At 31.2% G+C, this 23398-nt stretch overlaps 1 protein-coding gene across 6 annotated transcripts in view; it reads left to right on the top strand.

Moving 5' to 3' along the window:
- Positions 1-23398, top strand: part of LOC112047366 (uncharacterized) — a 147415-nt gene that overhangs the window by 25961 nt on the left and 98056 nt on the right. The window contains exon 2 of one of the 6 annotated variants that reach the window (XM_052889225.1): positions 19861-19949. The exons of the other annotated variants lie outside the window; for them this stretch is intronic. The gene's annotated coding sequence lies outside the window, so the exon portion shown is untranslated. The remainder of the gene's footprint in view (positions 1-19860; positions 19950-23398) is intronic. 6 annotated transcript variants of the gene reach the window in all.

Here is a 23398-nt window from a genome sequence, read left to right as displayed (position 1 = left end):
TGCTAACAAAGAATTGCGTTTAATTCCATGCAAAATATTATGTCTGTTAATGTTTACTATGCGAATTTAATTCACTTTTATTCTTTTATTTTATTCATTATTATATACTTCATAATATTTATATTATATTAGTTTTTATTTCCGTGACTCAAGTCTGGTAAATGCAGAGATTGGGGAATATTTTCTTCTTGCAAGACGTAAATGGCTTGTCAATGTTGCGTAGGAGTTTTCTTTGCTTGCTAACAAAGTTTCTTTGGCTCACAAAGTATTGCTTATATATCTATATAAAACATGATAATTGTCAATTTTAATTTTGTTATTTTATTCATTACTTTACAATAATATTTATATTATATTAGTTTTTATTTCGGTGACTCAAGTCTGGTAACTTTAGAGTATTTGGAGAATATTTCTTCGTAAATTGATTGTAAATATTATTATGCAATTCAGTGGCTCCAACCTACATAGATTGAATTGAAATCCGCTAATTTAAAGTTTTTATAGTAAACGAATTACAAATACATATAAATATACATCAAAAATGCACAATCCAGCAATCCATCTCCGAATATGCACATACACGTCTTAGGTAATGTATCTCTTGTGTGCCAGCGACATACTGCCAAAAATTCTGTTGTTCGTGTCACAATTCTTAAAACATTGCATTACAACAATAGCCATGTACTTAGATCGAACTGAGGAGATTTTAATTCAATTTAAGAAAATGTTTTGATGAAATGAAAATTATTTGAATTCAATTAAAGAATTTGCAAATGTTTGCAGCATTGTTGAATTCCACTCTGTAAGGTTTAGTTGCTGGTGAATTAACAGGTACAAGGAAGTAAAAAAAACAAGAATATGATATAAATTAAATTATAATAATGAATGTCTTATTAAATAGCAACTGTTTCAGAGTTTCTTGCCATGTCTTCTCAGCAGAACCTACCTTCCGAAACAGTGGTATTATTTATGATTAGTCAAAGTTGACATTTCAAAATGCCCTTGGACCTCTTTAATCCGGCCCTCTCGAAAAATCCTCTCTTAGCGAACGTCTCCTAACTATAACCCCTGCCAAATTTAACTTTGGTAATTTCGCTTTTTAACCAACTTCAAATAGAAAGAGATTATCAAGATGATTGTTTTTTTTTTATTTTTTTTTATACACAATATACATATTAGATTACAATATTATACGGTTGTGTATTATAAAATCCTAAAACTTTTTCTATATAGCCTATAATTAAATCTAACTTTTTATTAACATATACTTAACATCTTTTACTTATTTTAAATTTCTATATGAGCCCTGTATGTATGTCGTAGATCTGTGACAAGCAAATTGTAATTATCTACATTAATATCTGTAAAAAGTAAAATTATTTAACACACGCACGATTAAGATAAATTAATGAATTAATTACAAATGCATAACGTAACAAATTGCACAAAGATCGACCATTAGGAATTCCGCAGCCCGTCACAGCGACGTGGACGAGACGGATGCATTTTAAATATATCCGTCCGCGTATCAAAAGTTATTTATCACGAGAGATAATGGCGAAGATAGATTTCGCTGTGTCTCGGATATAGGACATTATTTTTGGCGCCCAACGCCGATTGTTCGTTAGCGGAATTTATTAATCTGCCCACAGATACTGTTTATTGGTGCGGAATAGACAATTTATTGGCTTGACGCCCTTTTTGTGTTCTAATGTTGTGTCTTATGTGTGTAGTGGATAAAGTAAAATTAGCTTTAATGATTGCTAACCGATAGGAGATGTATTAATAGAAGAAGATATACGTAGTCCTGGTTAAGTCATGCTTTAGTAAGGCGAAGGTAACCTTAATTTTGTAACGGAAATAAAGAAAAACATGTCTAAATACACATGGAAAAATCGGGTATTGGAAATTTAACTAATATTGTAATAAAATACTAAAATATCTACTAAAATTTGCATGACACTGTATCATCTGTACTAAACTTTTCTTTACTAAAACTTTTGATAGAGTCCACCGAGAAAATTTAATTAATCACTCCACAAAATCTGCAGGACACAAGTGAAGTGGAGTGAATTTTTACAGGACTATATTGATTAAAATGCAACTTTATGCAATAAAACTCTAAAATGAGAGTACATGGCGATTCCTAAGATTTTCCCGCCAAACTAAGAAGGTATAGAGTAATTTACTTAATTTATGTATATATGTAAGGTTTTAGTAACTTATATGCTAAATGACGATGCAGTCAAAGATGGTAGCGACTTAGTTGGAAGAAGTGCGAATTGTATGCGGTTTTCTCTTCAGTCGGTCTTCTCCAAGTCTCCTCTCCATTGAAAGATTAGTTTGGCTAAAAAATAAACACTGAAATAAGCTGGTAAATTAAAAAAGAATTCGGACGACAATCCCAAAATTATAGTGCAAATATTGGAATAACTCAGTTTGATACTTGCAATTTAATTTATTTTTGTATATTTAGTAACGTTTTCAATCTTATGCTTTTTTTTTATTTTCCGATTTTTTTTTTATTTGTTGAGCGATTTCAGTGTATACTTTCAGTAGCCAAACTTTACCAACTGCGCTCGAGAGATATCGTCAAAATATCGTATTTTATGAAAATATTGCTTGACTTCTACATCTTTTTATGAATAATTATTTTTTGGTTTTGTAATTTTTTTTAAATTAATATTTTTTTTTGAAACTTAATAACCTAACTACACTAAATATCTCATCTAAAGAAGAATAACTTCATTTTAAAATAAAATTAGTAAAAATCACCATACAAAGAAGAATAAATTGAAATCGGACAATTTACACATGAGTCACATTATAAGAATGATTCGATCACAACTAGAATTAAATCGTATCTACAGTGCCGCCGACTCGAAATAGGGCGACTTTGCAATTATTTTAGTTCTGTCTTTCTGAAAATTGGCAGCGCCGTACATCTAACAGAAAGGCATTCGGTTGAGAAACAGTTGACCAGTGCAAGGAAACACATCATTTGTATGCATTAGAACTGATGGATATACCACATTACGCTGGTCGCTGCGGAATCAACTCACCAGTTTACCAAGAGCCGTGATACGACCCCGCGTACAAACAATCTCAGATGAAATCACACTGAGGGATGTGCCATCGTTGACTGGTCGGTTGTATAAATAAAACCCTGTAATGTGAATAATAGACAAGTACGTGTGAAGTATTTGTGATTTATTTCTATTTTCCTATTTGCATGCGCGCTGAAGGATTTATAACGATGCAGTTAAAGGTTAGAGGTTTAGTGTTTGTCACAAAGGCTGCTGCTGAATTTCTATATGTATAAAATATTGTGGTATCATTATCATTTAGTTTTGCCAGTGATGGTCTGTGGTTCCGAGACTTGGCTGCTAACTGTGGGCCTCGTAAGAAGGCTCAGATTAAATTATAGCGCGATGTACCTCTTCGAAATCGAATCAGGAAATTATCGGTAGAGTTAAAGTAGCTCACAAAGTCACGAAGCTAACTTTTTTTAAATTTTTAAGAGTCCCAATGTGTTGGAATAACGACCACGCACCGGAAATTGCAGTGTTGGTCAACCCCCCACTAGAACTGACGACTTAAAACGATTCGTAAGGGTCGCTGGATGAGGTTCCTGAAAAAAAAAGAATTTAATTATAAAATAATTGTTTAATTCGTAATTTTATTTTAAAATTATTAAGTACCCCTGAAATTTTGTTCTCCATCTGTATACCTGCATGAATAATTAGTAAAATAATTATAAATACCTGTTTAAACAATTTAATTCGAGGTTTAAACCTTAATTGTCGTCATAAATATATAATTATACCTAAAATATCTAGAACAGTTGCTGCCTCCAAAATGATAATCTCTGTTTGACACAATAACGCGTTATCGTCACCTAAAATAGTTACGATCGAACGCCATTTTGAATTTATTTCAAACGTACTTATATTCGACTTTTTAATATTTAGTTTAATAAAATGAATTGCAAGTAAATTATTAAATTAGGCATTTTAATTTAAATAATTACCTATTCTACATTGAAACAGATAAAACCACTTCAGTCAGACATTAGACTACTTTCCCGACTGAAAAAGTCTACAGGAAATAGTTATCTACTATCTACTATATATTTAAATATTTATTAGGAAATATTTCCATTACCGTAATATTATCCCATAATACATTAAGTCAGAAATACTTAAATCAGTCGGATAACTTTTCGAGTTTTACGTAAAAGGCGAAAAGCTCGAGGAAAACTTTTTCTATAAACATAATACAATTCCATTATTTAACACCATATTTAGTTTGCATCGAAAAAAGCAAACCAAAGCCGACGCGAGCTAAAAATTTACATTTGTAATCAGAGCCATTAACGTTCACAATAAACTGCATTGACATGTGACCGAGAGGGACGGAGCTAGCGCGGTGAAACGAGACGCAGAGCTATCTGACAGTCGCGATGGATACAATTGCCTCCGTGACTAAAGTGAAGACGTTTATCCAAGTAAACCGTTTAGTGAAATCGAACTGTATTATAACGGAATAGAACACAAATTCTAATAACAATTAAATTTTAATAGAACGTTTTAACACTGAGCTGTGTTATCGGCGCGTGCACTGTTAAACAGAGACGCGTGTATATAGATAGAAAGAGATGAATGTTGTATGTCAGTGTTTCTCAATTCAATTATATAGTGCGTTCGGAATTTTATGCGTTTGCGAAAAATACGCGCAGATTTATCGTTTCGCTTTCTGCGTAGTCTATTATCGCGTACGCGTATTATCTTTCGTATGCATGTATATGCATGCATGTTGCATGTTGCGATGATATGCAAATGATTGTAATTTATTGATCCGTTGGTAATAACGCACGGATGGGCTGTGTTTTTGAAAATTAATGAGCCTCTCTCTTTTGTTAAACTGTTTATTATTTCCTTGTAAGCTGAAAAGCCGAATGCGATACGTTTTCTGTTAAATAAATTATGATACTGATTAAGAATGAAGGGTATCGGTTGAAATTTCTGTATTATCAGATTTTGTTTTTTTTTACAGAATACTCGATATCGTAATTGAATTCAAAATGGTGTGCTAGATGCACATTTTAATCATGAAAATCAATTAAAATAAGAAATTAAAGATAATTAAAATTGATTAGATTTGTAAATCCTGAAGACTCCTTTATTAAATAAATTATTTGACAATTAAGATTCAATGTTCAAAAAATTATTAGCAATGGAAACATTGATATAATTATGATAAATATTATTATGAGTTACTTTTCTACTTGTTTTTCTACTTTAAAACTTAAGTCTAATGGATATCAATTGTTTTTATTATCAAATGTTAAGTTAAAAAAAGTAATATAGAAGGAAAAACGCCCAAAAAAACAAATAACAATACACTTAAATAGTGAAGATATGACACAAAAATAAAAATAAAAAATCAAGAATGAATACACAGAAAAATAATTATACACCGGCTTTAAAAGCTGATTCTGTATACTAGTAAACGCTTATGTTATTTTTTTTGTATACACATGAGAGATAAAATAAAAATAAATAACAATGTAGAATTAATGAAAGAAAAATCAATCATTAAAAAATGAAGAATGAATTCACTAAAAATAAATTAACAATAAAGAATTACTATTAAAACAATAAACTAAAATCGTAATACACTGCATGGCAGGTGTGCGAGATCGAAACCAAAAGAACAGACAAACCGGAGTTCTGGCCGCGTATGAAATACGGGACACGCTCAGGTTAATTAATATTACTATTCTAAGTCCCGACGAAATATTGTTGTTATTTATGCGTCTGCATTCAATGTGCGGGACAAAACAAGGAATATGTGGAACAAAACAAGGAATAATGTGGAACAAAACAAGGAATAATGTGGAACAAAACAAGGAATGTCTTAGACGTTGCTTAAATGTCGTTTACGTGCAACTGTGTGAACTGTGCATCATTATTTATCATTTGGATGTTTGCTGTTTGTATGTCATTTTGTGATATAAAGAATTATCCCCTGTCCTGCGGTTTCACTCGCACTTTTCACTTCCTGTCCCCGTGAGAAAATGGGGCTAAAATATAGCCTATGATATTCACAAATAACGTGGCTTTTTATTGGTGAATCAATTTTCAAAATCAGTTCAGTGTGACCAGAGATTACCTACTCCCCCTTAATATCACAAACGTCACTTATTTATAAAATTATTGTAGATATCAAAAATGCAATTCTGTAAATGTACAAAATAGATAAAGAAAACTTCGTTTAGTAATATGTTGGTTAAGTATATGTCCAACAACGCTTCTGAATCTCTAAATCTGAGAGTTTTGTTATTAATTTTATAATTTTGTTCAACAGGTATGCGCTGATTTACAGTTGGAATTTGAAATATAAACATCATGGTAAGATTACATTTGAATAAAGAAATTGACATATTCGCTAAGCACAACAAGACAACCAAGTAAGTAGTACTCCATTTCATTTGAATCCTACACTATTTCAATGTACTTATTTGTAAATTTATCATAGTTCAATTATTTTTTTCCAAGTTTTCATAATTTTAAACCTCCATTTTTTTATAATTCTTCTCCATTTTCGATATACTGCGAGCAGACAATTTTAATCCTTTACATATTTAACGACATAACGACAGTTCTAACAAGATATACTTTTTCTTAGTATTTAAATTTTACTAATAATAATTAATTGACTAGTTTATGAGTAAAGACAGGAGTATAACCACAGCGTCTGAAACGTTATTTCGGACATCACAAACGCTCTAGAGCAGTGTCTAGCTATTTCCAGGCCACGTTTTGTTGTTCCATAAAATAGTGCGCGCTTACAACTCGCACACTATGCAATGTGTCAAAAAGATAATTTAAAAATGCAGAAAAAAATGTGAAACTTCGAATATTTCAAGTTCAAAATTCAATTTTTAGCCGGTAGGGTGACAAATAGCCACGGCTTGAGACCTCCCACCGGACTAAATGAATATACATATTTTATAATATAGGGTATTGGTCAAAATATTAAATTAAAAAGATATGGTAAAATTGTAAATATGCTTTTAAAAAAAAATACAGTTCAGAATCTATTGAAAAAAACCACCAAGTAGGCTTACTTACGAGTATATAAACGCTTTTAAAAAGTGTTTGCAGTGCAAAACTTTTATTAGAGTCAGCTAAAATTCAGCAATTGTAATTACCACGACGAATATCATCCATTAAATAATTAATTAACTGTATTACAATTATAACTTTTGTGTAATCTTCGGTTTGTCACTATAAAAGATCGAGCGAGGTTTCGATAGAGTGATGTCAACAGCCGCTAGTCGTTCCATTGACGTGCTGTGACTTGTGACCATGCACTACGTTACCTCGTCACACATTGTGACTGTATCACCGTTTGTGCACTACAACAGATCCCATTCCGATAAAATACTGAACTAAAACTGTTTTTTATTTATTTTACAGCCCCGAATACTAGTCCTTTCAGGCCTTCGAACTAAAACTGATTACGTGAATTATAGATAAAATCCAAAAAATTAGAAATATAAAAAAATAAAAATAGAATAGAACAGGATTTTTTAACAATAATCTTTTAATTATAACACAACTCAAGATTGATTACGTTTAATACAAAATATAATAAATTAATAATATAATAATGAAATTCTATTTTTAGTAATTCAAATGGAAAAAAAAGCATTAACTTTGGCATAGAACAATCTCAACAAATAAAGGCTGTATGCTCACAGATCTTTGCCACAAAATTGAGAGAAAAAAAAAGCAAACTAATTAATCGAAAAAGTTCAGCGTTGTATCGTAGTATGGATGCTCAGACCAATTATAGAAGGACCTGTATCGCACTCATAGTCACGAACAAAATTGTCTGTCATTTTCTGAAGAAAACTAGCTTAGATTTGGTATATATCTTATACTAAACTAGAAGTTTTTGCCCGTTTTTTACACAATTCAATTACACAAAAGGTATTTTTATGGAGCTACTTAACCGACGAACACGATTACAACTATTTAACATCGATTCTATAGAGACAGTTTTTATAATCGCATTAGATCGTTGATCATATACTTTGACTGAAAAGTAACGTCTAGCGAGGCAGGTCCTTTACAATAATTGGTCTGAGTATGGATGTGACGTTGTCGGTGACACAGCCGCGGCAGACGTCTGGTTATTTGCGGCGTAGGTAAGTACGTACGTTTTGTTGTTCCGAGACATAATTCGCGTGTGTTACATCGCGGTACGCGGATTATTTTTGTATTCCGTTACGTCATAATCTGGATTGCGTTTTACATGACGGTTGTAATTTCGAATATCGAACTTTTATCCTTTTATCTGTGAGAATGGGACAGGTTTAGAATTAGATTTTGTAAGTTTCTAAAGTTACGAGTTTTTTTACTACTTTTAAAATTTTACTCATAAATACCAAAAAAAAATATAGGAAGTACTTTTGTGTTTGTGTTATTAATTATTTTGTGTATAACTAAGTTATTCAAGTAAATATAAATACTAGCAAGACCAAAAAAAAATATAAAAATAATATTTTTGATGAACACAAATATGCTCTATAATTTCAGAATCAGTTGTTTTTTCAAATCTTGTTAAATAAGCAAAGATATATACAGCTCAATCTGAGATTAAGATTTAAAACATTTTTTTTAAATCCTCTGAACTGAGGCAAAGGTCATCATTCATACAGCCATAAGTTTTTAGTTAATATTTGTGAAAAAAAATTGGTTTATACAAAAATCGGTTAAGAACGGGAGTCAGACGTAACAGCGGGTTAAAAAGCTTTAAAGTTAACAACATTTACCACCATCAGTAATACTTAGAGCGAGTTAACTGCCCACTTGTTTATTGTTAAAGCAGTCGTAAACCTTTCATGGCTTCTATGAAGTATAGAGCATTACAGTGTTATGTGAAACTGAACTTATGAACGAAATTAAATTATGCTTTGAACGTTTGAGAATTGAAACTTTATATAAATAACATTTAACCTAAAAAGTAGGTGGCTGTACGGTGTAATACCTTTGCCTTTTCCCTACGGGAAAGAATAAAAAAAAAATTAAAAAGTATTTACATAATATAATATGTTGGTATAAAAGTTTTTAAAGCGATTTTTTTAAAACTACTGATCCAATTCGACTGTGTTTTTTGTCAGAGACAGTTTATTCTAATATGAATCGAATTGTATAGGGAGGTAATTTAAATTTATATTTTAATTTGAGAAAGTTAGCATATGTACCTACGAGTATCTTATAGGTGATATTTCAACTTTTAGAATCTATTATTTTTATTAAAAGTTTACGATGTTGGTAGGTACGTCAAAGCTTTATAATATTTCTTAGAGCATATGTCATTTTTACTACCTTTCACCATACTCCATCATCATCATCATCATCATCATCATCATCATCATCATCCGATGGTTATTCTGTTCTGAACATGGATCTTTTGCATAGACTGCAAGACAGCACTCCTACTCTTGAGTCACATTTATTTTTCCCTTAATATTTGAAATTTATTGCAATGAATAAACCAAATACCATGATCTTAGTACTATTAATAACTTAAATACCATAATCTTAGTACAATAAATGCCGTACTAAGAAAAAAATACTTGAAAAATTCAATTACACATCAATTCAAGCAATAATGTACCCAAATGCTATAGTTTTAAAACTCATATTTGTATAGCAGTGTGTGACAGCTGTGTGCTTTCCTTAGCTTTTTTACTGACGTGATCTAATACGTAATATTCTTATAGGCTAGGAGACGGTGTCACAAGTAATTGTCCACTTGGTAATATTTTTAATTTAAAATTGCCCATATTTTTATGCCATTAATTGAAAAACAAAACAATAAAAAACTTAAATTAACTTATTTTATGTTAGTTATTGTATTCTTTTTCATAAAAAATTGTAAAAATGTATTGATAGAATCTTTTTATATTACTCATATTAATTACTAGCTGAGCCGCGCGGTTTCACCAGCGTGGTACCCGTTCCCGTAGGAATATGGGGATAATATATAGCCTAAAGCCTTCCTCGATAAATGTGCTACCTAACACTGAAAGAATTTTTCAAATCAGACCAGTAGTCCCTGAGATTAGCGCGTTCAATCAAACAAACAAACTCTTCAGCTTTATAATATTAGTATAGATAGTAATAGTGTATTGCTACACACTTATCTATCTATTGTTTTTTTAAATAAAACTATTTGACTGGTAAATTGTTAATGAATACGGATAATATAATAATAAGTATTGAGAATGTAAATTATAAGTAATACATATATACTAATGAATTAAATTATTATAAAACACGGCTAAAACCCTTTAAGCCATTTTTTACAATTTAATATGAATAACATTCAATATAGTTTAAATATTGCATTAGTTTTACTATAGAAATAAAATAATAATTATTAGCTAGATTTTACTTTAGAATAGATTAGCAGACGTAAGAATTAATTAAAATAACTGTTATGCTAGGCTGTTCTGTAACGAAATTTTTATAACTCGCAAGTGCGAGTTTCGAATTCATCTCTATCTCTCTCTGTCTAACACGATACTATAGAATGAGAAAGATAGCGGTGATTTTGAAACTCGCACTTGCGAGTTATACAAAACAACGTTATAGAATAGCCGTACAGATTTTTTTCAGTGGCAATTTTTATATTACTCAAAAAAAAAATCAATTATCTTAAAAAAATCGACGGCTGTCTCTTACACCGCAATCGTAACGAGAACTCTTCAAGTGAACATCCTGTAACATAACACATTCCAACATTCCCAACATATCCGTATACATCGACGCATTACTACCGATCCATTGGCAACAATGACCATACACAACGAGCGATGTATTATATAATATTCGATACAGTTGTAATAACTTTCAGCCCTTAAGGACGTTAACCCTAGCCTTTTTTTCCACGAAACATATAGCTTCCTTTTTATCCCCGTACGGTTTTTATACGATTCTAATGCCCTGCGCACACTGCCGGAGCGCAGCGGAGAACACTTTATAACATCGGTCTTGGTTATTATCTTTAACATCTGAGTGCCTAGTGGGAGTTGTCAATGTTTTCATACTGTGACTATCGCGTAAACATAAACGCGAATTAATAAGGAATTTAAACAGCGCCAGCTAGTGGCACTTCTGCACAACTGTTTAAATTCCTTTGAAATTCGCGGTTACGTTTACTCGATCGTCACAGTATGAAAACATTGCTTCTACTAGGCACTCAGATAGTGGTGGTTAGAAATAAAACTTTGTCATTCTTAGCCCACTATCCTGCATAAGAGCTGCATGGTAGGTTTAACCTTACAAAATGCCATGAAATGGATGATGATGATGCACAGGCCGATGATAAGAGAGCACTTTGGCGGACTCCACAGCACAATAGCGCATATTAGCGCAGACTAGTAGCAAAAACTGCGCCTTAATGCTCCGAATTAAATCACTAAGCATTGAAATATATAACTTATTTTGGTTGGAAAAACATTAAATTAACAACTTTAATAATCTCAGTTGCAATATAAAATTTAAATTAAGTAAAATTATTTTTTAATCAAATCTACTATTTACAATTACTTATAGCCGTTGAAAAAAAATTGTCGCTGCCCAAATAAAAATAAACTTTAAAAGGCAAAGTAAAAAATCATTCAAAACTCATTAAATGTTTTACATTTTAATTTTGAATAGTCATGAAAATTTACTTCAATATTATACAAAAAATCTAATGGTGATAAGAAAAGTCGCAAACATTAAAGTCCTCTGCTTTCCCGTCCGCCGGTCTGCGCCGGGCATTATACTTCCTTTTTATCCCCACACGGTTTTTATACAATTTTAATTGTGATGGTTTTTGTGCGCCTACGTCACTGTTGACAGCCGTTTTGATTCATCTGTGCCTGCTCGGAGGATTCTGGCCCGTAATCGTAATAAATTGAAACAATTTAGAATTTTGAGCACAGAATCTATACTAAAAAGCTGAAGAGTTTGATTGTTTGAACGCGCTAAGCTCAGAAACAACTGGTCCTATTCTTTCAATGTCGAAAAATTCTTTCAGTGTTAGATAGCCCATATATCGAGGAATCTTATGATGCACATAACTGAAAAGTTAGTAGTGCATGCCGAATTCGAACTTACACCCTCGGAATCGAAGTCAGAGGTCATATCTACTGGGATATCGTGGCTCAATCATAATGATATACGACTAGACTATGTAAGGCAGATTGAAACACAGACTTGCAACTTATTGAACAAAACAACAACTCAAAGGAAACTTACAGAAAAATATGTTGGCAGCAACGAAAACAACAAAAAAGCAACACCAATTAATGTTTCTATTAAAAACAAAGTAGCAACAAGACACAATGATCGGGGAATTTAAAACAACAAATTACAATTCGTTCCGAACAATCGAATCCAATCTCACTATATTTTTATGATAAAAATCAATTCGGAACAATAAAAGGAGCGCGAGGTTTAAAAACCATAGCTAAGAGAATAAAAACCCATTCAGAGTAGAGACGGCACGTTTCGATCAATTTAAAAAATAAAATTAGACGCCCGCATATAGAAAATGTAACCCTTTGTGTACAAAAACACCTCCCCCTTGCAGGGTTGCCACCACGCTGTTAGTTAAAAAATAATTCTAATTCAAACAAAAAAAAACATTTATATCTAGTAGTTTTAATTCAATACTAATGAATTGTTAGTTTTTACTATTTGTAGTTAGTTTGCCTGGTTCGGAAGGCAGGTTCTGCTATAAAGACCCGAAAAAAACTCAAGTTGGCAGGGCCAGGCCTGCCTCATTTAAGATTAGGACTTAAACCCAACACTCTGATTCAATGCTGTTAGACGGGTTACGCATGATAATGAAACCGGATGAAGTACCCGAACCCATAAGCTCATGACGGAAGTAAGTAAATAAAAAAAAGAGTCAATAAAGTACAAAAAATGAGTTACTAATGGATACGAGATGCTGTAATAACGGATAGTTTTCAAAAATGTAGTTTGATTTAGACGAACATGTAAAATGTTGTCAAAAGTACATTGATTGTATTTAACATATGTCAATATAAGAAGTAGAAGATATTTTTGTAACATAACTCATCCGGAGAAACACTACCACTAAGTAGCAATGCTGTATTACAGTCTGAAGGGCATGGTTAAATTAGATTCACATTTTAAAACGTTTATTATTACCATGCGTAAACTAATCTGTAATAAAAAAACTTTGCACAAAAATGTTTGCGAGTGGCAACCCTACCATCGCCCCATCCGAAAAATGTTCCAGAAATATTAAAATAGTCAAAAGAGTTAAAATTAAAATCGGGGGTAGTCACAAAAAAAACTTAATCCGTAAACTAACACAGCTGAGCGGATCCCACAATATAACGACTAGTTTTATATTTCAAGCGCTTTAAATCGCTTTATTTTTAGCGATACAAGCGCTTTGGACCGCTTTGTTATAGACGTACCTAATAGGTTTAGTTAGAATCATAGTATGTATGTTGTTTTTCAAAAAAAAATAATATGAAAAATAAAATTTTGACGATCTTTCTGGCAAGAATGCTGTGGTCGGTAAGGACCAGGGTTCGATTCCCAGATTGTTGGGATTGGGTCAACAAGTCATTGATCATCATTTTGCACAGGCAACCTTTCATTGAATGATTAAGAAAACTATACTAATATATTGGTTACTTCAATTTAAATTTAAGATCATGATTAAAAACTCCACAAGTTCAAATCACAAATATCCATGATTAAAAAAGGTCTATAATTTGAAGTTACTCTAGAAGTAAAAACATCTCACTGTTCTAAAATCAAAATACAAAAAATGTTTGCGCAAAATGTAAACGCACAGATGTATTACGCAAACATTATTGTATCGAACAAACAAAACACAATTAATTCAAAACACAATAGCTTGTTTATTGTATCGATTGCTATCTGTGGTAAAAAAATAATGTACTTTTAGCTAATGCTGAAATTAAAAGGTTAACAAACAATATCCTTTAGTAATTATGTTAAAACTTAATTTAGTATAACATGAAATAATTACGCCTCAAGGATAACTAAGCCTTCCTATTTTAAACAATGACAAAACTTTTACGACCTTACTCAATAGTTATTCGTTTCCAAATTTAAAAATAAGAACATAGCAGTCTATTTATTTAGTAATCAGTATTTAAATTAATGCAAAAACTAAATTAATTTTGTTGTAAAAATAATTCATCGTTATCAATTTTAAATTAAGAATAACGTTCAAAAATCTCGTTCCATATACGATTTATTAACATAATTCGGAAAGCACAAAGAATTTTTTATGAATTCCAAATTTAAATTTCTTTGTGTCCAGTTACATTGGTAACCTCTTTGTATAGAAAAAGGCAAGGGAGCCAGCATGACGAACGCAATTTGAAAATGGTAGGGTTTCGCTTTGCGTTCCAATTCCACAAAAATGAACTCGCGACGAGTGATTTGACGACTCGAACGGATTGTAAAATGGATGCGACATGCAGTAACGAGCTAGTTATAATTTTTTATTTTTGTTTTTTTTATTTTGTACTTTTTTGTAAGGCATTAAAATTGGAGTTACAGCTTAGAGTTAAAATCCATAAATACGGCAATCACCTTTTACAATTCCTGCACAAAAAAAGTTTTTCAAGTTACTTAAAATTATAGTAAAATTGAATATGCCACTGGAAAAAGAATAATGTACTCTGTAATGAATATTTAAATATTGCAACGCTTAAATTACAACATGCTATGTAAATATAAAAAGTCTTTATTGATCAATACGTTTGACAGGATCAGTTTGAAAACATTATAACTTTCGTTTCATGAAATATGATTTTACATTTAAAACTCACTCAAGAACTAGATCGATTAAGACGTAAAAAAACACTACACAATCTCGAACGTTCTCTACGCATTAAATAAAGAATTCCTTACTCAACTAATCTTTACAAATGAACATTTCAAGTACAACATACCCACAAACGAAACGAAAATATTTTTATAATGAAAGAAGCACTCAAATCTAAAATTAACATGAGTGAAAACAGAGTTTCAAATGTTCCCATCCACTTGAGAGTGTTTTACTTTTAAGTAATTTCACTTGTGTACATAAAGGCATAAAGCCCTCCACGCACACACACGCGTAGCCGCAGATGTTGATTCCATAAAATAATATTTCATGTAAAGCACTAACCAAGCCGAGGGCGGAAGGATTGAGTTCTATTTTTAAATTTTTATATTTCAACAATTCACTGCGACCAGACTCTTTGTACCGGAGCGATTTATTTATTTCCATTCCAATAAAAAACGGTTTTACGTTTTTTTGCCCGTCATATATTTTTGTTTCGCGCGTTCGACGTTTGAAATTCGAATTGATACGAAATTTGATTTTAATTAGTTTCGTATTTGGAACACTCGCATTTATTATTTTAATCAAAAATTTTAGTAGCATATTGTTTTTACTAACTTTGTCTCTACATTGCTGTGTGTCCTGGTCTGAAGGTTAATTAATTACAGGCATTTGAGGCTTAACACCTATGCCTTAGATTGACTGACGTAGAGAAACTCTAGTAGGATATGTTCCTTGCATGTCCTGTGAATTAGTGTTGCTCTGTTATTGGAGTTTATAGTCGATATATTACTATTTACCACTCATCATCGGGTGCAACAATCAACTATTTACTATTTTAAGACTCATCAATAGTATATTATTAAAAAAAATTACATTATGTATTAAAAAAATAAGAATCAATACTTGTTATTTTTTTTAAACAATGTAAAAATAAATATCAATAATTATAACGTCGGAATTCGTCTTTAACTGTAATCATTATTTTATATTCCATTTCTGATTTTAAATTATACTTTCAACAATACACGACGGTATTTATTTATTTCCGATGCAACAGAAACGGCTTGTCGTATGTATTGGTTTATCGCGTATGATCGAGAATTCGACGTTCGAAATTGGAAGTGTTTCGAATTTCGATAACGATTAATTAATAGGGCACATTTTTAGTAACATCACTATTTTTACATTGATTATGATTGAAAGTCTAATTCAATTCAATCTTTATGTATTTTTATTTATTACTATGTAGTTATGTACTATTGAATTAAATGGTCTAAGTATTTCGGTAGCGATTCAACTCTATAAAATGTCAAACAACAATTTGACCTCGAAAAAAAAACCATTCAACTTAATCTTTGGGCTTAATATTCCCCGAGATCATTCATCAATTAAAATGGAAGGGGACTCGTTATTAAAGGGACCAAAAAAAAGGTTTTAGCCTCGAGGAGTTCAAAAAGCTTCGTTTCGAAGTAAAGAATGTTGTGTACAAAAAAGTGACAACAGATAAAAATAAAGCACAACACTACACGGCCGGGGAACAGATTATCAGCGCTAAAAGGGTTGCTCCCGCGCTCTGCTTTTGTTGCTTCCAAATTCAAACTTCAAGCCCGTACAAGGAGTGTTCGAATGCGAATTCTATTTTTGAATATTCTACCGAGAATTTTTAATTAATGCCGCTCGACTGTGCCCCGTATTTTTTAAAATCGGTATTCTGACTTTAAATCGACTCCGATATTCAATTTTTTCCGCCGTTTCTTATTTTTTATTTATGTTGTGCGATAATGACGTTTCGGTTTTAAGTGCTTTATTTCGATTGCCGATTTTATTCCGATGTTTCTCCTTGAAGGTCGGTAGTTTTAGTGATTAATGGTCGAGATATGTGGAGTGCTTTTTAAACGAAATTTTGAATTTAATGATGTTCTGTGGAACTCTCCGCGGATCTGTTTTTATTCTGCGCGTGGGCAGATTACTACGTTCAATCTCTATCCACATATTTTAGATTTTAATCTAGTGAATATCCTATTTCTAATAAATTGTTGTATCATATTCACGACTTATAAAACAGCTGTTAACTGAACAACACGGGTAAAACTGAATAAATTGGTTATAGTTTGACAAACAAAAAACAGTCATATTGACAAAACCTTCTAACAGAAACTTAAATTTTTAACACAAAAATCAGTTTATCTGCAAACAAAAGACAAACGTAAACGTCACTAAAGACTTATTTCTTTGACCAAGTGGTCCTATACTTTGAAAAAGGAGCACTATAATATCTTGCTTGATTTATAGCTTTTTGGCATATCTCTATATTCTCCACGTCTATGATAAAGAAGATGTATTACGCATAGACGGAGATACGTTATTATGAATTGTTATTCAAAATTTATTGACATTAATAAGAGAGTATGTGCTATAAAGTTTTATATCCAGCGTTCGATTAACTGGCAATTTGTTTAGTATCACAATGAGCCCTTATGGGATTTCAATAAGACTTGATACGGCCACAGCGTAGAATAGTCTCCACATTATTGGGAGTAATAGAGCAGTATGTAAGTTAATTTTGAACGGGACTTCCTTATGCTGTGGCAATGTGTCCTTATAAGAAACCAATAAGATCAATCTCTACGGTAAAGGACCTGGATTCAACACCGAGTGTTCATGGGTTCGATTACCGCTAAGTGTTCTTGTACCCATTCCATATTATAGTCTTTCTGATAAATAGGGTAGTAGATTCATAACAAATTTATTATATAAACAATATTAATTTCGTATAGTGCATGGAATAAGGGTCCAAAATATATCGATATTAATTAATAGGATTTCATAGAAAACTCAATTTAAAAATCATGTGTTCTTTTAATTTTTTCCAAACTTCAAAAACGCTGTCGTCCATTTTGTGACGTCACGATATTAATTTATGTTACTGAAAGAATAAAAGACAAACTAATTAATACTTAAAAATGAAAAGTATTATGTATTCATGTCTCAAAAGTATGATAATTTTTTTGATTACATTTCGTTTCGTGACCTTTCGTTTTTGTATATTTAGATATGACGATGAATATTATCAGTGTATATTTAATAATAAAAATTGCATTTTTTAAATCTTATTTTGTACGCAGTTCTGCATTTAGAAAAAGTATGAGAAACCAATAAGGCAATAAGACTTGCAACCACAGTATAACAAAATGACGCCCGTACGAAGTAACACAGCAGTATGTAAACAGCGTGTGAATGCAACTCGACTATTCTGTGTCAATTCGTGCTTATGAGTAACCAATAAGTCGCATTAAGGGGTCACTTGAGGCACAGTACGCTGGTAGCATACGCAAGTCGTTGACCCCGATACGCAAATGGGGGCTCCTTATTATGACACCTATATAATCGACACTTTATGCCTTAGATCATGAATGGAGCTACTGACTATTTTACTCTATCTACGCACGAACTTTCAGAAATGAAATTGATTGAATTTTTAAAATTGGAATTTAAAAATATGATACGGGGCTCCTTTATTATGACACCTATATAATCGACACATATAATGTCTTAGATTATGAATGGAGCTACTGAATATTTTACTCTATCGACGCACGAACTTTTAGAGATGAAATTGATTGAATTTTTAAAATTGGAATTTAAAAATATGATACGGGGCTCCTTTATTAAGACACCTATATAATCGACACATATTACGTCTTAGATTATGAATGGAGCTACTGAATATATTACTCTATGTACCTACATACTTTTAAAAGTGGTTGACTTTTAAAAAAGTATTATACGGATACCATAAGATATTGTGTGCCTATAAATAGAATATCTATTTTAATCTGTGTACTTTCAAAATTGGGATTGGTTGTAGATTTTATATTATATATTATTATTTATTATTAAAACCTCGTATTTAGAAATATACGGAATCTCCTATACATACAATCAATGTATTTATGTTTAGTGCACTGTCTGTTTTACACTATGTACAAGATAAACTTAATTACTTTTAGAAATAAAATTGTTTTTTTTCACAATATAGATATTGTAGGTATTCTTAATATAACTGATGACTATTTTACTCTATAGACTCTCTGAAGTAGCAACATAAATTTTAAAATTGCAATTAAGAAATAATTTCGTATTCGATTATGTTATCGATCCTAACCAATCCTTGGAATAATTTTTTACACTGAAATTAAACTTTGTAAAATAGAGTACTGGTCTAAACAAAAAAAAAAACAGCCAGCGTCTACACTTTTTTGTTTAATCTGTGAAACAATATAAGCAAAGAAAAAATAAACGACTGTATTCATCTCGTAGGTATGTACATTGTCTGTCTCGTTATCGATTGAAACATCGTAAAGTCGTAATGGCCGGCAGATATTACAAATAATTTATATGTTTCGTATACAAAAGTAGATATTAATAATAGAGTAACGTGTCTATGCGCTTCCCAAAAAGCAATAGTAATCATCCGATCGTATAATAGCTTCACTTAATATTCCATTTTCAAAAATATTTGAAACGTCATGCTCGTTCCATTCCTTTGTATCGGCAATACGGCGGCTGTTGCGTCTATCAGATTTTAAATTTGGAATCGATTCCGATTGGGTTCGAATTCGAACTTTAAATGTACTTGTACATAGAGATTCATTAGATTATTAGAAGGGTTAATGAGGGAGATTTTAAAAATATTGTACCTAATAACGCGTGACTTATAAATTAAGCTTTGAACAGGAAGCGATTCTAAAGCCACACATGTTTTTTGTTCTTAATATCCAATATTTCTCTCCAAATAAGCAAAAGGCTAATGTTGTATAAATGGTATTAATCATGCAGATAAAGTAGCCTGAAAGGGCTACAATTCAGAGCCGTAAAGTTAGCTGAAAAAAAATTATAATAGTATTGGAATTCGATTTTTAAATTTGTATTCCTTATTTCCAGGTAACAATCCTAATCTCGTTTAGAAATTTGCGGCGGAGTCGAAGGTGCAACGGAAAGGCGCAAATTGTCACGAACTTTTCCGAGAAGACGTGAGTGATTACATCCTAATTGGAATAAAAGTTTTTGAACGGATATTATAAAAAGAGAATCTTGAAATTCGAATTGTCCAATATGACTTCGTTGGTTTGAATTCTATGAGTCAAAATTATATATAAACGTTTATTTCTCAATTTGGTTTCGAATTCTGAAGATCTTGAACTTTTTGTTAAGCTTATTTTATTAGAATACCGATGATAATAATTATTTTATTATAATATTTGCTTTAAGGTTGAAAGTTTGTTTCTGTTATGTTAGGTACAAGAATGTATATAATTTAATGTAGTATACTAAAACTAAGGCTTTACAAATGTTAAATGTAAATTTAAAAAGAATAATATATTACCAAAAAATATACGCCATCTAATTGTTCACCCAATGTTTAAATGTTTTATTTTAAACCCTAATATCACTTTTAAACTGTAAAATAAAATAATATAATCTAATATCTTTTATTTTACAATTGATTGATTTATACTTATAAATAATGTTCATACTTCTGACACTATTTTATTTTAATAATGATATTTCAACTTCTAATAAGTTTTTATGTCATGCGTGATGCAATCTCTTATCAGCCAAATTTGCCTTGAAAATTTATCAACATTTTGGATGTCTCCTAACGGGCTTTGAGCCATTAGAAACAAAAAACGCATGCGGTAATAAAAAAAACTCTGCAATTAACAACTTTTTAGCATTTAAAAGGCATCCATTTCTAAACGACGGATTATAAGAACCAAATGTATTATTTATTCTTAAAAATACATTTATCTATAAACCAGCAGCTTTCGTTCCCCATGTGTAATTTTATTACAGTCCCCCATTGGAGTTTATTTTAAAAAATGGAAAGCTCGCGTTTTCGTGTAATAATTGATGATGGAACTGGACTCACCCCTTTCATAATCCCGCTATGAGGGATACGTACAGACACAAGTTATTTACGCATCCATACGATTATTGTATATGTGTGTATGTGTGACGAACACGTGTGCGAGTATTTTAATTTTCTTTTTAATTTAGTGAAATATTATTTTTATATAATATATTTAAGTACTAAAATTAATTATTTTAATATAATATGTTTGCGCTTTACTACAAATTGAAAGTGCCTATTCACTCTTGAGAAAAAACGTAACAAAACAAACTCGCTTTGGCATCTATAATGATTTTTAAGAAATAAATACATGTTTAAAATACTTACACCTACCGATCATTTACAGGTTAATACTAAAACATGAAAACAGCTTTAACAAAGTGCAAATTACAGAACCATTACCAAAATCCGACACACTAAATACGCGTGTATTTTTCTACGAAAAGCTTCTGGATTTTATGAATACCATATTTAGCGTTAAAAAGTTCCGCGAGTTCTTACACGGGATGATTGCATCGTGAGATACTTCGCAACAATGTGATTATTGCAGCTGTTTGATGAAAATATTACGATTCCGTTTACGTACTGAGAAATGGAATAATCCGCGAGCGTTTTAAACAAAATTTTTAAAATAAAACTTACAATTTTTAATTATATTAAAAAATATGTTTTTTCTAATATTTGCTGGTATATTTAGTTTACGGAATAATCTAACTAACAATCTTTAGTAAATTATTCATGAAATATAATATTATTTTACTATAATAGCCGAGTGGGTGGATTTCATATGTACCTACCTAAAATTGACAACTTGTTAATTACCATGTTTTAATTTTGCAATTAATATTTACTTTTATTCTTTCTACTTTATTTACATAAAATTGAAAATTAGTATGTATGGATGTTTTTTACTTACTCTTTAACGCCACAACTACTGTACCGATTTGGCTGAAATTTTGGGAATTTGAGGGATTTGTAAAAAACTGAATATCACGCGGTCGTAGTCGCGGGCGTCCGCTAGTACTTAATATAGTAATAATAGATATTCATATATTATAAATAATTAAATAATACTTAATTATTATTATTTTTTGACAATGGTTTCATAAATGCATGCTAAATACAACAAGTCAGGTTTTTGCTGTAATAATATTGTAATAAAGTTTAAAAAAGAATTTCCTATAAAAGGCTACAAAAACTTTTGACAATCCGCACATTATATTCAACCGCTCTTTCCAAACCACATAAATAATGTTAATGTGTATATAAAAGGCGTTTTTCGAACGAATTTTTATCGAAAAACGTTACCCAAAAGCCCCGGAAAGTGAGTTGTTCATAAATTATTCAACACATAAAGTTGCCGATTCCAGAAAAATAAAAGTTTTCGAGACAAAACTTCAGTTCATCGAGAAATCGTTTTGAAATTTCATTCCGTATACGGGCGTCATTATAATCGAGTGACGAATCGATTTTCGAATTAAACCTCCAACAACCAACGTTCCACACAACAAGCGTGCACTTTATATATTCACTTGGTATATGTATATAAATTATTAACTTTATATACATATACCAAGTAAAATTGTATTTAAAAACTTTAACTTGTAGTTATAAAAAAAATGTAAGTTTTTTTTCATAAGAAATATTATTCAATTATTGATATTTCATTTTCATTTAAAAAAATATTTAATTTAAGTTTATGTATAACATAACTTAACCAATCTCGTAATGAGTCCTCAGGGCATTTATGCATCTGTGAAGTGCTGGAAATTGCACCATATATGCCTTACAACATGATATCCTGTTATAGGCGATCTTATTCCTCTTATGATTGGAGATACCATCTTGTCTTTCTTCTAATAATACTACATTAACCATTTCAGGTGCGAGACTCCTCGAGGAGTCATAGAAGTGCGAAAAGCTCCATTACTACTCCTTTCGGAGTCTCTAAACTGTGAACGTGTTAAGTGACGATGCAATATAAGATTGAAGCCCTACGTTGGCCTTAGTTAAAAAAAGTGTAACAAATTGGTATCTGGGTACTTTCGTTATTACAAAACACAGTCCGAGCAGCATGTAAAAGCAAGTAACGAATACAATTATTAACGACAATTATCTATGATTAGAAAAAAAATGTACGATACTTTTTTTTTGTATAGCAACGGACAATGGTTGCAGAGTGCAAGTCATTCCATACGAATTAGTTACTGACGCTTTGTTTCAAGTCGGGACGGAACAAAAACACGATTTTTAATATCAATACATTGTGTTCATTTGGTATCGATGGAGGGTGGGGTTTTGAGAACGGTCAGTGAGGCTAGACTAACTTTTTTATAGTTATTATTTTTGTACATCACACTAGCAGACACTTTTCTGCCTTGACTGCGTCACTCGTTGATAATCTAGATCTCTATTGGTGGAAAATACTTAATAGCTTAGCCTGTTTGTCACAAAGAAATAAATAAAAAAATATTTTCTCTTTATTATTCAGTTACAGATGCTTGAACCTATCTACAATCAAGGCTGATGAAAAGCTATAATTAGGTCGAAGGGACGCGTTTGCCTAGT

The sequence above is a fragment of the Bicyclus anynana genome, chromosome 25 (assembly GCF_947172395.1).
Source record: "Bicyclus anynana chromosome 25, ilBicAnyn1.1, whole genome shotgun sequence".
In the NCBI taxonomy this organism is placed as follows: Eukaryota; Metazoa; Arthropoda; class Insecta; order Lepidoptera; family Nymphalidae; genus Bicyclus; species Bicyclus anynana.
The sequence above is the reverse complement of the archived record's forward strand: the minus strand, read 5'-3'. Positions and strand labels throughout refer to the sequence as shown.